Source organism: Podarcis gaigeae, assembly GCF_964106915.1.
Source record: "Podarcis gaigeae genome assembly, chromosome: 2".
Lineage (NCBI taxonomy): Eukaryota > Metazoa > Chordata > Lepidosauria > Squamata > Lacertidae > Podarcis > Podarcis gaigeae.
In genome coordinates this window covers 121,809,735-121,827,895 of record NC_139679.1, presented here as the reverse complement: position 1 = coordinate 121,827,895, position 18,161 = coordinate 121,809,735, and the positions used below count along the sequence as shown (strand labels likewise).

General features: G+C 45.0%; 1 long non-coding RNA gene across 1 annotated transcript in view; it reads left to right on the top strand.

The window, feature by feature from the left end:
• LOC310838287 overlaps nt 1-16,885 on the top strand; it is a 64,919-nt gene extending 48,034 nt beyond the window's left edge. The window contains exon 3 of the long non-coding RNA XR_014560891.1: nt 16,750-16,885. This is a non-coding gene — a long non-coding RNA (uncharacterized lncRNA). The remainder of the gene's footprint in view (nt 1-16,749) is intronic.
• The last annotated feature ends 1,276 nt before the right edge of the window (nt 16,886-18,161 follow it).

The window sequence follows — 18,161 nt, the reverse complement described above, 5'->3', positions numbered from 1 at the left end:
CTGCAAATTTGATTAGCATCCCCTCAATTCCTTCATCCAAGTTGTTCATAAATACATTGAACAGCAAGGGGCCCACTTGTCACTTTTTGCCAGGATGACGAGGAACCATTAATGAACACTTTTTGGATTTACTCAGCCGACCAGCTACAAATCCACCTAACAGTAATCTCATCCAGCCCACATTATATCAGCTTCTCAGAAGAATATCATGGGGAACTTTGTCAAAAGCCTTACTGAAATCAAGATACGCTATGTCCACAGCATTCCCCTGACAAAGCTATGCTACCTCTCCTAGGCTGGTTGGGGAAGGGACAATATATGGGGACTTACAATATCTTAACAGGTTTCCAGATGTGGAGAGAACAGATGGACAAGAAATCCTCCAAAATATTTAATAGATTTTCCCTAGCTTCTCTAACACCCACCCTTATTTTTTCACAAACACAAATGGTCCTTCTAGTCTGCTTTTAACATACACACCCTTGTGTGCGCACACTTTTTTTGGGTGGAAGGGGAATCTCAGTGTGGTAAGAATTCACCTCGACACCACCTTGTTTGTTACCCAGGTGAGGAACCTTTTCAATAAACCACAGAACCAAGGGAACTTTTTCGAGGCCAGCATCTGGATTTAGGGACGCAGCATTTATTATAGCTATTGTAATAGGACAGAGCTCATTGAACTCAACATGCCAGTTGAGAAGGTCTGCCTCGAGGCACTTCAGAAGAAAAGCTCATATAGTATTTCAAACATAGAAAATAATCATTAAAAAATCTTCACATAGATCAGGAAAGGTTACAGGTAATGAGAAGTAAAACACACATGGCTCCATCCTGGTATCTTCACCCCCCCCCCCACATCACCTTGGAGTGGTCCTCATGTGCCCAGGCTATTGGACCATTTTATGTCTTGGGTGTCTGGCATTATCCTGGCAACCTAGCCTTCAGTGAGGGAAGAGCATGATAAAATCCTCTCCCTGGGTCTCAGATAGCTTCAGGGATGGCTGATTTACACTCTGGTGCTAAAACATCCTGCCATTTGTACCACTTTCAGAGGTAGATCAGGAGAGAGGAGAGAGCAGCATAGGAGGGAGACTCACAAATGCAGAACACACAAAAATCAAGCCGAATACATTCTAAAAGGTTCCAAAATACATTCTGAAAGGTTAAAGGTAAAGGTAAAGGTACCCCTGCCTGTACAGGCCAGTCGTGTCCGACTCTAGGGTTGTGCGCCCATCTCACTTAAGAGGCCGGGGGCCAGCGCTGTCCGGAGACAGTTCCGGGTCACGTGGCCAGCGTGACGAAGCACCAGCACAGCGCACGGAAACGCCATTTACCTTCCCGCTATAAAGCAGTACCTATTTATCTACTTGCACTTAGGCGTGCTTTCGAACTGCTAGGTGGGCAGGAGCTGGGACCGAAAGATGGGAGCTCACCCCGCCGCAGGGATTCGAACCGCCGACCATACGATCAGCAAGTCCTAGGCACTGAGGTTTTACCCACAGCACCACCCGCGTCCCAGTGTGGGGGAGGAAGGGAAAGGAGAATGTTAGCTGCTTTGAGACTCCTGAAGGGGAGTGGAAGGCGGGGTATCAAATCCAAAAATTGAAAAAATTGAAAAATTGAAAAATAAAGTGAAACACTGAAACATGATTAAAATAAGGTTTTAATGGGGTCTCTAATTCTTATAACATCAGGGAGATAGAGGGAGAGGAAGTGAGGGAAAGCAGGATGGAGAGTTTTGAAATTGCCCAGAGGGAAAGGAGAAGGAGATACACTGGCGGAGAAACGTGAGGGTGGGGAGAGCGCACCACCCCCGGCACTATCGGGGAGGGGGGTACCGTCACGCCTGCCCCCGGACACACACCGCGCATCCGCCACCGCAATGGGTGCCACACCCCCGCGGGTGCTGCACCATGCCCCCAGGATGCACGCCATGCCCTGCGGCTGGCGCGCCATGTCCCCGGGATGCATGCTGTGGTGTAGTGGTTAGACTGTTGGACTAGGACCTGGTAGACCAGGGTTCAAATCCCCGCTTAGCCATGAAGCTAACTGAGTATCCTTGGGTGGTCACTGCCTCTCAGTGTAACAGGGTTGCCATGAAGCTAAACTGGGGAGGAGAAGAATCATGTCTGATTGAACCTGGGACCTTATCCATAAAAACCCCCTCTACCACTGACCTTTCCTAGATGTGTAAATGTTCAAGTGTACAGGTGTAACAAAGGGGAGTGAAAGGCAGGATATCAAATCCAAACTCTTCTTCTTCTTCTTCATATTTTGTGACTGTTAATCCTAGTCCGCCCCTCCCTAATATCAAAGTTGGTGATCTTAGGTTCACTGGTAGGGCAGAGAAGGTGGGGTCACCTACAAAAAAAGAAGAGGAGGATGGAAAGCCCCCATCTGGTCATCCATGGTGTGTAGATATATTCAAATATATTCATTAATAAGTGATATATCTATTGATCCTCTAAAAACTGTTTCTTTAGCAAGTTTTGTCAAATGTCAGGCTATGGGACACAATGGTGATTTCTCACAAACATGTTTCCCCCCAGTTCTGCACCTGCTCCTTGATCAATCCAGGAGAATACAGGAGGAGATGTTTAATTATGTACCTAATTATGTAATTATAGTCTTCTCTCCAAATCTCCAGGGATTTCTCTGCAAAGATTGCCTTTGCAACCGATAATGTAAAGTCAGAACCAAGGCCAAAATGAAAAAGTAACTTCTCAAGAACTCATCAGAGGTGCTCTGCTTCAAGGCCAAAGGCCAATGTGGTCCAGCATCCCATTTTCCACAGTGGCCAAATGGATGAAGCAAATTTATCTAGACCAGCCATGGGGAACCTGTGGCCCTCCACCTGTTGCTGCACTACGGTTCCCATCATCCCCAGGCCATTGCTCATGCTTGCTGGGGCTGATGGGAGTTGTAGTTCAGCAACACCTGAACATAAGAAGAGCTTGCTGGATCAGGCCAACGGCCCATCAAGAACAGCATCCTGTTCTCACAGTGGCCAACCAGAAGCCTACGGGAAACGCACAAGCAGGGCTCATCACTGCCTCCTGTGGGCCATCACTGCCTCCTGTGGGAGCAGGTTCTATAGTTTAGCTAAGCAATGCCCGGATAAATATTTTCTCTTATCTATTCTGAATCTCCCAACATTCAGTTAGACTGGGAGTTCAAAGGTTCCCCATTCCCAGTCTGGACCAATTGCAGTCTGGCTTTAGACCTGGATAGCAGATTGGGAAAAACCTGGTCACTTTGATCACCATTTTCTGGAGAGGGTTCTGCCCTGTTCATTCTCCTGGACCTATTGATAGTTAATCATATGAAGGTTGTGTGGGTTGGGGGAAGAAGGCACTGTGTTGCAATGACAGTTTTGTGACAAGGTTAAAAATATGCATGATGCTGACATAGATTGTCTTTGCACAGATGAGAAGCCAATTTTTCTTTTACAGGATTTCCAGAGGTTCCTGAAGAAGAAAGGGATAAGACACAAAATTGCTAGTTCCGAAGAAGCTTGGAACAGATGTGTTTGTGTTAGGGTGAACAAAGAATTGCAAAAGGGAATGCATGCGCAATTGCTAAGTTCACATCTGCCACATGAGTACTGGGCTGAGTCGCTAACGTCATTTTGTTATACGTGGTTGAGAAAGTTTTCAAAAGAGTTGGGAAGTTCTCCTTTTGAGAAACTGTTCCATAGAAAACCTTCTGTTGCCCATTTCAAGGTTTTTGGGTCTCATGTGAGGACAGAAGCTCCGGGTGGAGTAAAGAATGCCAGAGGCATTTTTGTGGGTTATGAAAAGGGTCTCTACAGAGTAATTTTGTCTGAATCTGGTAAGGTGATTCTCACAAAATTTCTAGAGAGTGCTCCTGAACAGGAGCGAGTGATTGTTCACACATTTCCCACAGGAGGTGATGATGATTCTGATGATGATGATGATGATGATGATGATTTTATTGAGTTCAGTAGTACTGATGATGACAGCGATAGCTCAGACAGCTCAGTTGTCACAGTCATTGAGAGGAAATCTCACATAATGACTAGACCCTCAGAAGAGGAGGATGAACCACTGATTAAGCTTAGTACTGGTTCTCCAGAGAGTTCAGAGGCTGAACCAGAAAGCAGAGAAGAGCAGCACCTCTTACGTAGGTCTGACAGAGCAACGAAGGGTGTACCACCCAAGAGGTATTCACAAGAGTTTGCTAACTTAGCTGTTGCTGTTGTAAACGACCAAGGTCAGATTGAAGCTGTGTCTGAGTCAGAGACAAAGGCACAACAGAGAGTTGTTAACCAAGGTAATGCAGAAGCACTCATTCCTTGGAAGTCACACAACCAGAGAGGTACATTGGTGAAACCAATGGCGGGTAGTTCCAAGGGTGGAACTGAAACAACAGGGGAATGTTATACATATAACAACTGTTTGTTTTCTTCTCTGGATGACGCTTTGCTCGCTGCACGCATTGATACTTTAGGGGGAGTTTGTTATTCTAAAGCAGCAATGCTGCAGCAAGCAAAGGCTCTAGCAGCTCAGTCAGCTGCTTGTGGCTGGAAAGCCAAACAGGAAGTTTGTGACTGTTGCCATGGAAACGAAGGGGCAGTCCATTCTCCTTATTGAGCACAGGATGTGAGCTCAGTGTGGGTCATATGACCTGTACAGGATGTACATGGGTGGAGTTTGGAGTTTCTCTCTGTTTGTTGAAGAGAGCAGACATCTTTACTGTATGACTGCTAAAGACAGGAATAAAAGCATGTAGTTACATTTCTGTCTGTGTCTGATTCCCCTCCCTGGGGATATGCAGGGAGGAGGAGAAGGAGGAGATGCAGTTGGTGTGTTTTTCTCACAGCCTGAGGAAAATCGCCGGAACCGACCTCGTGTGTTTTTCCTGCCGGGAGTCGCCGGAGGGAGGTCAAAGGAATTCAGCCGGTACCTGGACAGATAGGCACATACCTCTGACCGAGCCTGAATTCTAACACTGTTAACTTTGTTGTTGTTGTTTAGTCGTGTCTGAATCTTCGTGACCCCCTGGACCAGAGAACGGCAGGCACTTCTGTCTTCCACTGCCTCCCGCAGTTTGGTCAAACTCATGCTGGTAGCTTCGAGAACACTATCCAACCATCTCGTCCTCTGTCGTCCCCTTCTCCTTATGCCCTCCATTTTTCTGTTAACTATAGGGCTGCTATTGGCCTCCACAGTCACTTACGGACTCATTGTTAAAACCATGTTTATGGAAGACAATCTTACTCTGCTACGAGTGATCGCCAAAGAAGAAGACCAGAGAGCTGTGCATATTATTATTATTATTATTATTATTATTATTCACTTTTCTCAGAGTTTTCCACAGAGTTAACCAAAGCAATTTACAGCCTAAAAACACAGCTATCCAATTAGAAGGTGGGAGTGAGAAATCCTGCCCAATAAAAGATGGCGCAGTACTGCCTTTCAAATCAAAGGCCAAAAGCCCAGGTAAAAAAAATAGTCTTTTCCTGGTGGCTAAAGATAAATAAAGATGGCACCAGGTGAGACTCCCTGAGGAGAGCATTCCACAGCGCCAAAGGGAAAACTTGAAGAAGACCCTCTGGTGATGATCCGGGGTCTGGGTCTATTCATGTGGGGAGAGGTAGTTCTTGAGGTGGTGGACTCCTGACCCTCATAAGGCTTTTAAAGTCAAAACTAGGACTTTGAATAGAGCCCGTCAACTAATCGGTAGCCATTGCAGTCATGACAGAATTGGTATTACATGCTCACGTCACCCTGCCCTGGTCATCAGTCTGGCCAAGGGATTCTGAAACAGCTGATGGAGCTGTGGTCTAAACCACCGAGCCTCTTGGGCTTATCCATCGCAACATTGGCGCTTCGAATCCACACGATGGGCGTTTCCAGTGACAAAAAAGAATTCATAAAATGCTCAACCCAAGAGCACAGTAATAATAATAAGAAATCCTACCCCATCCCACTAAAGGTTCAGCACCACGGTCAAGGCTGGCTTAATTACCAAAGGCAAGTATAGATGGTGTCTTAGTCGGCCACCTAAAATGGAGAATGATGGCAGCAAGAACATTTGGGGAGGGGGGAGCATTCCACAACTTAGCTCCAGAAACAGTCGTCCTTCCTGACTTTCATGTAGGGGCCAAATCAAAGGGCTGAAACTTAATGAGATCACAAAATGGCAGGTCCACCGGATGAGCCAGTGACAAAACTGTGGCAGATGAAGGCCGAGTTTGGCATAATCAAGCAGCAATTAATGACTCGGGGACTAGTATTGTGACTCAGTCTCCACAAGTTAAGCAGACTCTCTGCATTCAAAAGCACCAAGTGGAAAAGGCTTTTAATTTCATATCACCCGGCATGCCTCACATTTTACTTGTCTACTCTTGTTTTGTCTTCCGTCTTCTTTTCACAGCTTGTATCATATTCCTCCAAAAACTGTCAACTTTCTTCCCTATGCATTTTATATTCACTTTTTCTTCCTTTCCCCCTCTCTTATTCCTTTTCTTTCCCCCCCAAGTTGTTGTAATTCTAGATATTAACCCTTTATCACTCATCCTAATTTCCCACAACACATTCTTTCGCCCTTTTTCCTCAGACCATACAGATCTCCCTTCCTTCTTTAAACCCTTGCCCTCCTTCAGCCTCTCTGTCTCCTGGACACATTTATGCTCCTTTAAACTGTCAGTAATGCCCTTGGTCCTACCAAAGAGCTATGTGTGGCCCAGGGGCAGGACGGGTGAATTAGGAGGCACTGGGTGGGCTGTGGCACTGAGGCCCACTGCTGGACCATGGGCCAGTCTTTCAGAAGTGCTAGGAAAAGTCATGCCAACCTCCCGTGCCCCTCTCTGACCCATGTCACAAGTAGAACCACAATGCAGTGGGAAGTTCTTCAGATATCTGAAGGGTCGTCACATGGAAGATGAAGCAAGGTTGTTTGCTTCTGCTCTGGAGGGTTGGACCTGAAAGAGTGGATTCAAATTACAAGAAAAGAGATTCAGACTAAACTTTAGGAAGAACTTTCTGACAGCTGCTCAACAATGTAAATCTCCTTCAGGGTCCTTTCTCATTCTGCAATTCTATAGCTCTATGATTTGATGGAAGAGGTATTCCTTCAGGCCTACACCTGGCGCTATAAAGGGAGTTCAACATGATGCGAGGGCAAATGTCATTATTAAAAATAATGGTGATTTCTTTGTCATCATCTTGCCAAAGCTCAAGAGGAATAAAATCATATTTGCGTTCAACATTGAACAACAACATGATGTAACTTCATCAAACTCAGCCAGAAGAGACTGGTACATAAATACTTCTCCACTGTGCCACTGAGGGTGGGGTGGGGTTATGCTGCCCACATGGGGCTGAAGTGAATCCTCTTTGGCTCTCAAGCATGTTCTCTGTGATTAAGTCACTGCAGCCTGGGTCTTCCAAGCAGATTTTGACTGCTGGTAACTTGCTAGCTCTGTTGCTGATAGCACTCAAGAAGGAGATTGGAGTAAATGGCAGGTGCATCATAACTCACCTTCTGCTGTTGCTATTGCTACTACCTGAAGCAACACCAGAGATGCTGAACTCAAAATGCCCATTGACTTTGATAAGGGATCCCAATGCACCCTTGAATTGGTACAGGCGAGGAGACTACCATATTAGTGGGGTCATATCCGCTACACCTGTTGTGTTCAATCCAAGCATCTTCAATGAGCCTCCTTTTACCAGAGTTTCTGGGTAAGTCCTTATGTGCCTACTGTTGTAAAAGCTTTATGCAAACTGAATGTGACCACATGGAGACCAAATGTTGTTGTCTGCTATCGACATTTCTGGTACTTTTGCTTGGTCAATCATGTCTTCTATTTTCGTCCCTTTGGAGGGAAATGGTCGGATTTATTTTGAATGTCAGAAAGTCATCTACTGCAAACTGTGTGCTTTCACCCACACTAGTGAGACCTTTGCTTTAGAATAGCCTGTTCTTCTAAGATTTGAACAGGAAGCAGTTTATGGATCTCAGGTGTACAGATGCTGCAGACGCATCTCATGATTTTTACACACACATCCCCGTCACAGGTAAGGATGACACAACCTGGTCTTTGTGTGGAAAGAATGCCAAGATGACACACACTTTTTTCCAGGAGAGGAGTCCGGGCCTACTGGTATATCCTGTCCTTCTTGTTTGCTGTTCGGGAGGTCAATGAGAACCACATGCTTTTCCCCAACCTCACCCTGGGCTATGACATCTATGACAACTTTTACGATGCCAGAATGACTTCTGGTGCCATGGTGGACCTGCTCTGCCCTGGGCAGCCAAACATCCCAAACTATTATTGTGGACCATGGAATAAAGTATTGGCAGTTATTGAAGGGGCTGACTCTGACATATCCAAAGATATTTCCACCATTTCAAGCATCTACAAAACCCCACAGGTATGAATGTCAGGAGGGAAGGAGAAATCCCAGAATGTTACTGTAATTTCTTTGGAAAGACGTGAAAATGTCATTTATGATTCTAAGGCAGAAGGAGCATTTGCCCCCAAGCCCCTCTTGACAAAGATGACTCAGGAGATTCTGGACTCATCCACACTTATCCCATGGTTAGAAAGCTTTCCATTTGCCCTGTGGTTTTTTTGACATGGGTCCGAGCAGTTTCCCCCTACCCTACTTCTTTCCCACAGAACACTCACTCTTTCACTCTAAATTGGAAAAACAGCAATCTGTGTTTTTCCCCAGGAAAAGCAACGGGACAAGGGATGTGTGGATAAGCCCTTAGTTAATCATCACCATCAGCATCACCATCAATTTATTTATATCCCGTCCTCGTCGGCCAGGACCGGGCTCAGGGCACCAAACATCAAAATATCTAATATATTAAAAACATAAAATCAAACAATTGATTAAAATACTGCTTAAAATCAAATTAAGATCAGAATAAAATCAAATGACAACCCACAAATTATAACCATAGGGGCCCAACCAAAGGCTCTGCAGAAAGATGTCAAATCCCTCAGGGCCCTGGTCTCGTGTGGCAGAGCATTCCACCTGGCCAGGGCCAAAAAAGCCCTGGCCCTGGTAGAGACCAGTCTAATTTCCTTGAGGCCCAGGGCTTCCAAGAAGTTATTGTTTGTGGACCATAAGGTCCTCCGTGGGGCATACAAGGAGAGGCAGTCCCGTAGGTACAAGGGTACTAGGCCATATAGGGCTTTAAAGGTTAAAACCAGCACCTTAAACCTGACCATGTACTCCACCAGGAGCCAGTGCAGCTGGTATAGCACTGGGTGAGTATGATCCAGCGGCGAGACCCCCATAACGAGCCTCGCCGCAGTTGTTCTGCACCTGCTGGAGTTTCTGGGGCAGCTTCAGGGGCAGCCCCACGTAGTTAAATCTATAAGACCCCACAGGTGTAAATGCTGTATTTTATGGAGAAGGATCTTTGAGGAAATGGTCAAACTTAATGCAGAAGAATAGAATAGGTAATGAAAGCTAGTGCCGTGTGAGATGCAAATGAACAAATATGCAAAAAGAAACATTAAAGAAACAAGAGGCAAAATACAAAAAAGTGCATGACAAGGGAATGGAGCATCATCATCTTTGAAACAAATTCTGTGAGCTCAGGCTAAGCAAACCTTAGATAAACCTGTAAAGTTAAGAGCAATTTACAGTAAAGGAAAAGCTTGAGATTTACATTCCTAATGTGGTCCTGCTTATTATTTACTTATTTATACGCTACCTTGACTCATGAAAGAAAATTAGTTTCATGAAAAATAACTGGATCACTTAGCTTTAATGGCTTCTCTATGCTTCCCCTCTATGGTCCTCTTTAATCAAACATAGAAGACATGGCAACTCTTAGAATCACAGAATGATAGAAGATTAGAGTTGGAAGAAACCCAAGGGTCATCAAGTCCAATGCCCTGCAATGCAGGAATCTCAGCTAAAGCATCCATGACGGATGGCCAGCCAACCCCTGCCTAAAAAACTCTGAGGAAGGAGAGTCCTCCGAGAGAGACCATTCCACTGTCAAGGTGAGATTTTGACGAGTACAGGGAGGAGAACAACACTTAAATGTCTTCACAAATTTTAGCACCCAGGAGTGGGAGCTTTGTTCTAAGTGGCCATTTTGGTTTCTATTCTATTGCACCACACACACCTTGAAATGATATATTATTGTTATATGCTTTCAGTTTTAATCAGAGCTCTAGCCACATAAGATTCCTGCATTTCAGGGAATTGGACTAGATGGCCCTTGTGGCCCTTTCAATTTGACGATTCTAAGATTCAATGGTATTGTTTCTAGTGTTGATGAAATACAGGAAACGTAGTATAAAAATGCAGAACCACACTTTTGTGGTTCTGTGGAAAGCATTTAAATGTTCATATTTTTCCACATTCGCCGCATCAAGCAGTTGGTCCCTTACCTTTCCCGCCCTGACTTGGCCACAGTGATCCATGCGACGGTCATCTCCAGGCTTGACTACTGTAATTCGCTCTATGCGGGGCTGCCCTTGAAGCTGTCCCAGAAACTCCAGCGGGTACAGAATGCTGCAGCGAGGCTCCTCACGGGGTCTCTGCCATGGGAGCATATTCACCCAGTGCTTTTCAAGCTGCACTGGCTCCCGGTGGAGTACAGGGTCAGATTTAAGGTGCTGCTTTTGACCTTTAAAGCCCTTCATGGCCTAGGACCCTCGTACCTACGGGACCGCCTCTCCTGGTATGACCCACGGAGAGCCTCAAGGTCCATAAATAACAACACCCTAGTGGTCCCGGGCCCTAAGGAAGTTAGATTAGCCTCAACCAGAGCCAGGGCCTTTTCAACACTGGCTCCAGCCTGGTGGAACGCTCTGCCTCATGAGACCAGGGCCCTGCAGGATCTGATTTCTTTCCGCAGGGCCTGTAAGACAGAGTTGTTCCCCCTGGCCTTTGGCTTGGAGCCAATTTGATTCCCTCTCTCCCTCCCTCCCTCCCTCTCTTTTTTTTTCTTTTTCTTTTCCTTCTCCGCCTGTGATGAGGCTACATCTTAATATTTTAATGTTCCATTATTTTAATGTTGTATTTTATTTTTGTTTTTAAGTTTGTAATCATTCATCTTGTTTTTATTATTGCTTGTAAGCCGCTCTGAACCCGGCCTTGGCTGGGGAGGGAGGGGTATAAATAAAAAAATATTATTATTATTATTATTATTATTATTATTATTATTATTATTATTTTCAAAGCACAGTAATCAGTTCTTGATAGAGAATGGAGGAAGGAGTTGTCTACCTCCACAAGAGCTCAATGCAGTGTCATCTAGAGGAGAAACAACTGGGATGAGAACCCAAATGAATTCTAATATTTAAAAATGAAACATATAAATAAGGCAGGAAAAAGTTGTTATTTTGCATTGCGCCATTGTAAACCCAAAATGAAATGTGTTGTTGTTGTCAAACTATATTTATTCTCCAAATATTGTACATTCATTTGAGATAAATCTGCACTCATTTCTCACTTAAGTGAGCTGATGGTATCAGGAGATAGATTGCATCTTCAAGATATGAGTTTATGTCTCAAAGCATATCTTTTATCATGTACAAGCAACGGGCAATTTTCTTCTACTACAAATACCTCAGCAATCTAGTATAGATACCCATTTAGACATATGTATGGTTTATAGCAACTAATTTTAGGGTTTAATTTTATATAGAAGAACTGGTGGCTATTAAACATCTAATGTAAGCTAAAGATGTTCATTGTAATTGTGTGTGAGCTTTTTCCGTTTTAATGTTGTAAAAGCAGTAACAAAAAATGCAATCAGGGCATAACCTAAAACAAACACAATCCATTCCAAAGACTCTGTCACCATTTTTTGAAAGCAAACAACTAAACATGTTGTTAAGCTCCCTGGAGTAAATCTCTTTAGCCCCCATGAAACTTTGTCTTTTCTCTGTTTCCCATGTCAGAGAAAAGTTATCAGTCTGGCAAGTAAAAAGTACTAGATTTGGGATTTTGTTGGGAGTGACAACACTAATCTCTTCTGTTCTTTACTAGGTCAGTTATGGTTTTGTTTCTGATACACTTGGTGACAAAACTCAGTTCCCTTTTGTCTACCGAATGGTCCCCAAAGAAGAACATCAGTATCTGGGGATAATCCAACTTCTCCTGCACTTCAACTGGACGTGGATTGGCCTCGTTGCTCCAGACACCAACAATGGAGAGAGGTTCATGAGGACCTTGAAGCCCCTGCTAACCAGGAACACAATTTGTGCTGCCTTCTCACTTAGCATCCCAGTACAGAATCAGGAAATACCGTCACTTTTAAAAATAATTTCCACGTGGAACATAGTCAATGTATTAGTCTACTATGGAGAGATGCGCTTCTTCTTACAATCAATAAATACATTGCAAAATGCTGTTAAAAAGCATATAAGACCCATTGTGGGGAAAGTCTGGATCACAACAGCTTTGTGGGACCTCACCTGGAACTTGTCTTATAATATTCTTTCTCCCCTGCACATTTATGGGTTTTTTTCTTTCTTAACTCATATTAAAAAAAGGGCAGACGACGACCCTGAAGACTTATTGTCCAAGTCTATGTTTCTGTTTGGGATGAAAACATTTCAATGTTCATATTCAAAGCACGTATTGTCTGTGAAGGGAAGGAAAAGGTGCAGGGAAGTTCATACTCTGGAGTTCCTGCGTGACGAAGTGATTGAGAAAACCCTGTCTCTGGATAGCTACAGTATTTACAACCTTGTCCTTGCTCTGGCATGGGCCTTACGGGCTGCGCTTTCCTCCAAATCCAATCGGATGGTGGTGAAGGGTAAAAAGAGGCTGAAATATCAAAGGATACAGTCTTGGCAGGTATTCCTGTTTTTCTCACAGATATCTTTGTTGAACAGGAATCGGTGCTATGCATTCCATTCTCAGGTGAATTCAGGCTTGCCTCAAAACTGTCTTTACTTTGCCCCTGTTTACTTTACTGTTAAAGGTAAAGATACCCCTGACCATTAGGTCCAGTCATAGACAACTCTGGCGTTGTGCGCTCATCTCGCTTTACTGGCTGAGGGAGCTGGCATTTGTCCGCAGACAGCTTCCGGGTCATGTGGCAAGCATGAGTACAGTGGTGCCCCACAAGACGAACGCCGCAAGACGGAAAACCCGCTAGACGAAAGGGTTTTCCGTTTTGGATGCGCTTTGCAAGACGATTTCCCTATGGGCTTGCTTCGCAAGATGAAACGTCTTGTGAGTTTGTTTCCTTTTTCTTAAAACCGTTACTGTAATACAGTACCGTACCAAGTTTGAAGCGGGAACTGGGCTGGCAGGGAGTGAGCGAGCGAGCGAGCGAGGGAGCGACCTACCTTTTCCAGTTTCAGCCTTGGGGAAGGAGAGCGTCTCACTCCTTGAATGAACGCAAGGCAAAAAAAGAGCAAATCTCTTCCAAGCGTGATCGCGAGTAACCCGATACGAGAGAGAGAGAGAGAGAGAGAGACTCCGGAGACAGAGCGTGTGCAGAAGGAGCCAAAGAACAAATAACAGACTTGGGTGCAACAGAATCGGGATCTAGCAGAACAAAGCAGAGGGATCCTCTTCTGGAGAGGGCACAGAGGAGGCAGCTGAAGAATGGGAGAGGGAGAAGTTTGAGTACAGCAAGAAGGAAGAAACACTGAAAGGGGCAGGGCAAACAATGACAGAAGTTTGAGTAAAGCTGGGGGTGGAGGGTCAGAGAGGAGAATTAGGGTTTTAAACAACAGAGCTTTCAGTAAGCTGGAAGTAGAGGACACACAGGAAAATGGCAGTTTTAAACATCAGAGTGAGCAGAAAGTAACACTGAGGGCGGTGGAAGTGGCACTTTAAAGAATAATTCAAATGCAGCAAGAAGGGAGTTGGGAACAGCTTTGTTGTGTTACCTTTTTTGGTGTCAGCATCTGTGTTGTCCCCATCATTGATATTTCTCCCTGTTAAAACTGGTTTGGTTTTTTTAAAGGACCAACTGCTCTTTGTCTTTCCATCAGTGCTTTACTCAAACCTCTGTCTGTTTAAACCCCCCTTTTTTGTGTGTCTATCTGTCCCTCGACACCCACTTTACTCAAACTTCTACTGTTGTTTTGAGTACAGTGAGAAGGGGGAGACCCTGAATGAAAAAAGCTGGCTGATTCTACAGCTGCCTCATGTGAAAGAGATAAAAGATGTGAAGCCCTCAAATATTCCATATTTGGCACCTCGTGGAGAGAGAGGGAGAGGAGCGGGCTGGGGCTTTGATGTGGGATGCGGTTTGGCGGAGCAAAGGCGCGGCAAGGCTTGACGACAGAGGAAGGGGGGCTGTTTTCGTGGGAAGGTGGGAGGGGGTGTCTTTGCCTCTTCCCGGCAACAGATCCTCCAGGCTGGGGAAACTCCTCCTGCTGGGGAGCGACCCGCTTTGTGCTTTGCCTGCTATCCCATTATAAAAGGAGTACTGTAATAATGTTCATACAGTAATACAGTACCAGGGTGCATCCGCGCTCCGCAAGACGAAAAAAATCGCAAGACGAAACAACTCGCGGAACGAATTAATTTTGTCTTGCGAGGCACCACTGTAAGCCACTTCTGGCGAACCAGAGCAGTGCACAGAAACAGCGTTTACCTTCCCGCCGGAGCCGTACCTATTTATCTACTTGCACTTTGACATGCTTTCGAACTGCTAGGTGGGCAGGAGCAGGGACCGAGCAAAGGGAGCTCACTCCGTCGCGGGGATTTGAACCACCAACCTTCTGATCGGCAAGCCCAAGGCTCAGTGGTTTAGACCACAGCACCACTTTACTGTTACCCGCATCCTAATTTTGCTTGTGAGAAGACAATCTGCCTCCACTTCACCACCTAATCCCTCAATAAGGCTTCCTGCTATTACTAGCCAAGGAAGCTGATTTCTACACACCACTTCCAACAACCTTACTTTGACAAATAGGAGGCCAATGCTTGCACAATTCTTCCAAGGGTGTGGAATGTAGCTTATGGATCTTATGGCTTTAATTTGTGGTTGGAGGACCCAACCCCTGCAATGTGGAATGAAGACACAAGGACACGTGATATAAGGTTAATGGGCAAAAAAAGGCCACAACTTTATTGATTACAGCAGTGATAAGGTATTGGCTTAGGAATTGGATGTCTAAAACAAGGGGGTTTATTCACCAGTAGGTGGAGCCTGTTGATGCTAATCCAACTATAGGCTCTCCCCTGATGTCACCGAGGGTCGTGCCACGGCCTCCCGCCAAGCAGGCATCGGACAGAGTACATGACCGCTGGATTCCTTTAACGGAATGCCCAAAAATTGAAGGCATAGGCGATGGCCACACCTAGCTCTTCGACACACCACAACACATTATTCCAATGCCTAACCTACCCACCAATACCACGAAAGTTGTGACGATTGCTACAAGGTAGGCGAAAAAACCCAAAAGCCTAATGCCAAATGGAAAAATTCCTACCAGACCCCCTGGACAACCAGGGCGACCAACCTAAGGTCCATAGCAAGGCCAAGGAACTAAGACCCTGAGCTTGAAGGGAGTGGAGGGTGGGTGACTCGCGACGAGATGACGGAAAGGAGAATGAGGCCGAGGAGAGGCTGGCGCCGCAGAACATAGGCTGCTGAACACGCCCCCTCGGAGGCACCTGGTTGGGTGCCTGCCGATGGGCGTGGGCGCCAGCCAGGTGAGTGGGGGAGGCTCAGGCTCCCGCCCACAACCACTCCCCTCTCTTCCAGGGAGGAGAGTCTCTGTCCCAAAAGGCTGAAGCAGAAAGAATGGGCCACAGATCCATTTCCCAAACACACACACAAAGTGTCAGTCTGTACAAATGCCTTCGTGGATTAGGCCAAGTTATCTAGATGGTTTTCCCATTGTCAGTCTGTACAAAGATCTTCGGCAATTAGGCTATGTTATCTAGATAATTTTATTCTTTTCTAAATGTGCATGATTTCTTTCCTGTTCTAGCTTCACCCTTTCCTGGGAAGCTCCCAGTTTTACAATACTTCCATGGAAGGAGTCTATTTGGATGAGAATGGGCAGTTGACAGTCGAATCTGACGTTGTGAACTGGGTGCCATTTTCCAACAAGTCCTTTGGTCCAGTGAAATTTGGGAGCATAAGCAGACAGGGATCCTCAGGCCCAAAATTCACCATTGACCAAGAGGCTCTTGTGTGGTCCAGGCTATTCAAACAGGTTTGGAAAACCAATTCATTGCATTTAACCCTTTTAGAGGTATGTTGCCTATCGAACTTAATAATGATCCAAGAATTAGGGAAATCCTACCTTTTTCTTTTTTCTATGACTATGACTTGTGTTTAAATGTAAACTTTACTTTAAAAAACAAATAAAAAATCTATAAAAGGAAACATGAAAATGGAGAAGCATGTTGGACTATGACTGGGGCATGGGCCTTTCAGTGGTCAGAAAGCAGGCCAGACTTAAGAATTGAGTACAACACGGCTGCTCCAAATACTTTTCCGTTTCAGCTTGTTTGTTTCTCTGGTTTTGATATTTTTAACTGACTGCAGATTGGTACTGTGTTTACTAGAGCTTTGTTATAATGGCAGAGAGCTCTGACTCCTAAACCCAAGGTCAATATAGTCTCCATGTAATTCTTTCTTCTTGATAATCTCTTTCTACCCCAACTGTGTCCCAAGGACTATGACCCTCTGTTTTGTCCCATGGATCAAAAAAAACATCTACACCAAAGCCGTGTCTATGCCACATAGATTGAAATTGTACAATCCCCCAGGAATTACTTGGCAACAGTCTTTCATTGATGTTTCTGTCTTTTTGGTCAGACCCTTCCTCAGTCCAGGTGTACCCAAAGTTGTCGCCCTGGGAATGACAAGAAGGTTCAGGAAGGGAAGCCCATTTGCTGCCATGCTTGTGCTCCATGTGCAGAAGGGACATTCTCCACTCAGGAAGGTAGGAGACTTCAGAGGAATGTGCAGCAAAAAGAACAATAAAATATGTCCTTTCTTGATGAATATTCAAGTATGGTCTTATGGTTGAATTTAATAAAGGTTCAATAGTAGTGTACATAGTCTTAATAAAGCTTTCCAGGTACCACTGATACAGCCTTGAGTATACAGATAGGTAACCGTGTTGGTCTGCCATAGTCAAAACAAAAAAAAAATTCCTTCCAGTAGCACCTTAAAGACCAACTAAGTCAGTTCTTGGTATGAGCTTTCGTGTGCATGCACACTTCTTCAGATACACTGAAACAGAAGTTTCCAGACCCTTCTATATAGTGAGAAGGTGGGGAGGGGTATTACTCAGAAGGGTGGTGGGAATGGGTGATTGGCAGATGGCTGTGATGAGCCTGTTGACGACTCTTAACGACTGCAATAGGTCTTACAGGAGGAAGCAAGGGGTGAAAAGGTGAAAAATGGCTTTGTCATGTATAATGAGATAAGAATCTACAACCTCTCCTGGACAATGACAGTTCTCTTTCTCAAGCTCTGGGAGGAAGACCTTTCATTGCCTACAGACAGCCACCCAGTCTTAAACAACTCCTAACCCACAATAATACTACAACCAGACCTAACACGGACACTGGCACCAGAGCCTGCAATAAACCCAGATGCCAACTTTGCTGCCACATACACCCGGACAACACCATTACTGGCCCCAACAACATCACACATACCATCTCGGGACTATTTAATTGCTCATCGTCTAACATTGTGTATGCCATCAAATGCCAACAGTGTCCTTCAGCTCTCTATATTGGACAAACAGGCCGGACCTTACGCCAAAGAATAAACGGACATAAATCGGACATCAGGAATCACAAGACAGAGAAACCAGTAGGAGAACACTTCAATCTCCCAGGACATTCTATACAAGATCTCAAAGTAGCTGTTTTACTACAAAGGAATTTCAGAAATAGACTGGAAAGAGAAGCTGCTGAATTACAACTTATCACCAAACTTAAAACCATGGAGAAACCTGGCCTGAACAAAGACCTTGGATTCTTATCTCATTATACATGACAAAGCTATTTTTCACCTTTTCACCCCTTGCTTCCTCCTGTAAGACCTATTGCAGTCGTTAAGAGTCGTCAACAGGCTCATCACAGCCATCTGCCAATCACCCATTCCCACCACCCTTCTGAGTAATACCCCTCCCCACCTTCTCACTATATAGAAGGGTCTGGAAACTTCTGTTTCAGTGTATCTGAAGAAGTGTGCATGCACACGAAAGCTCA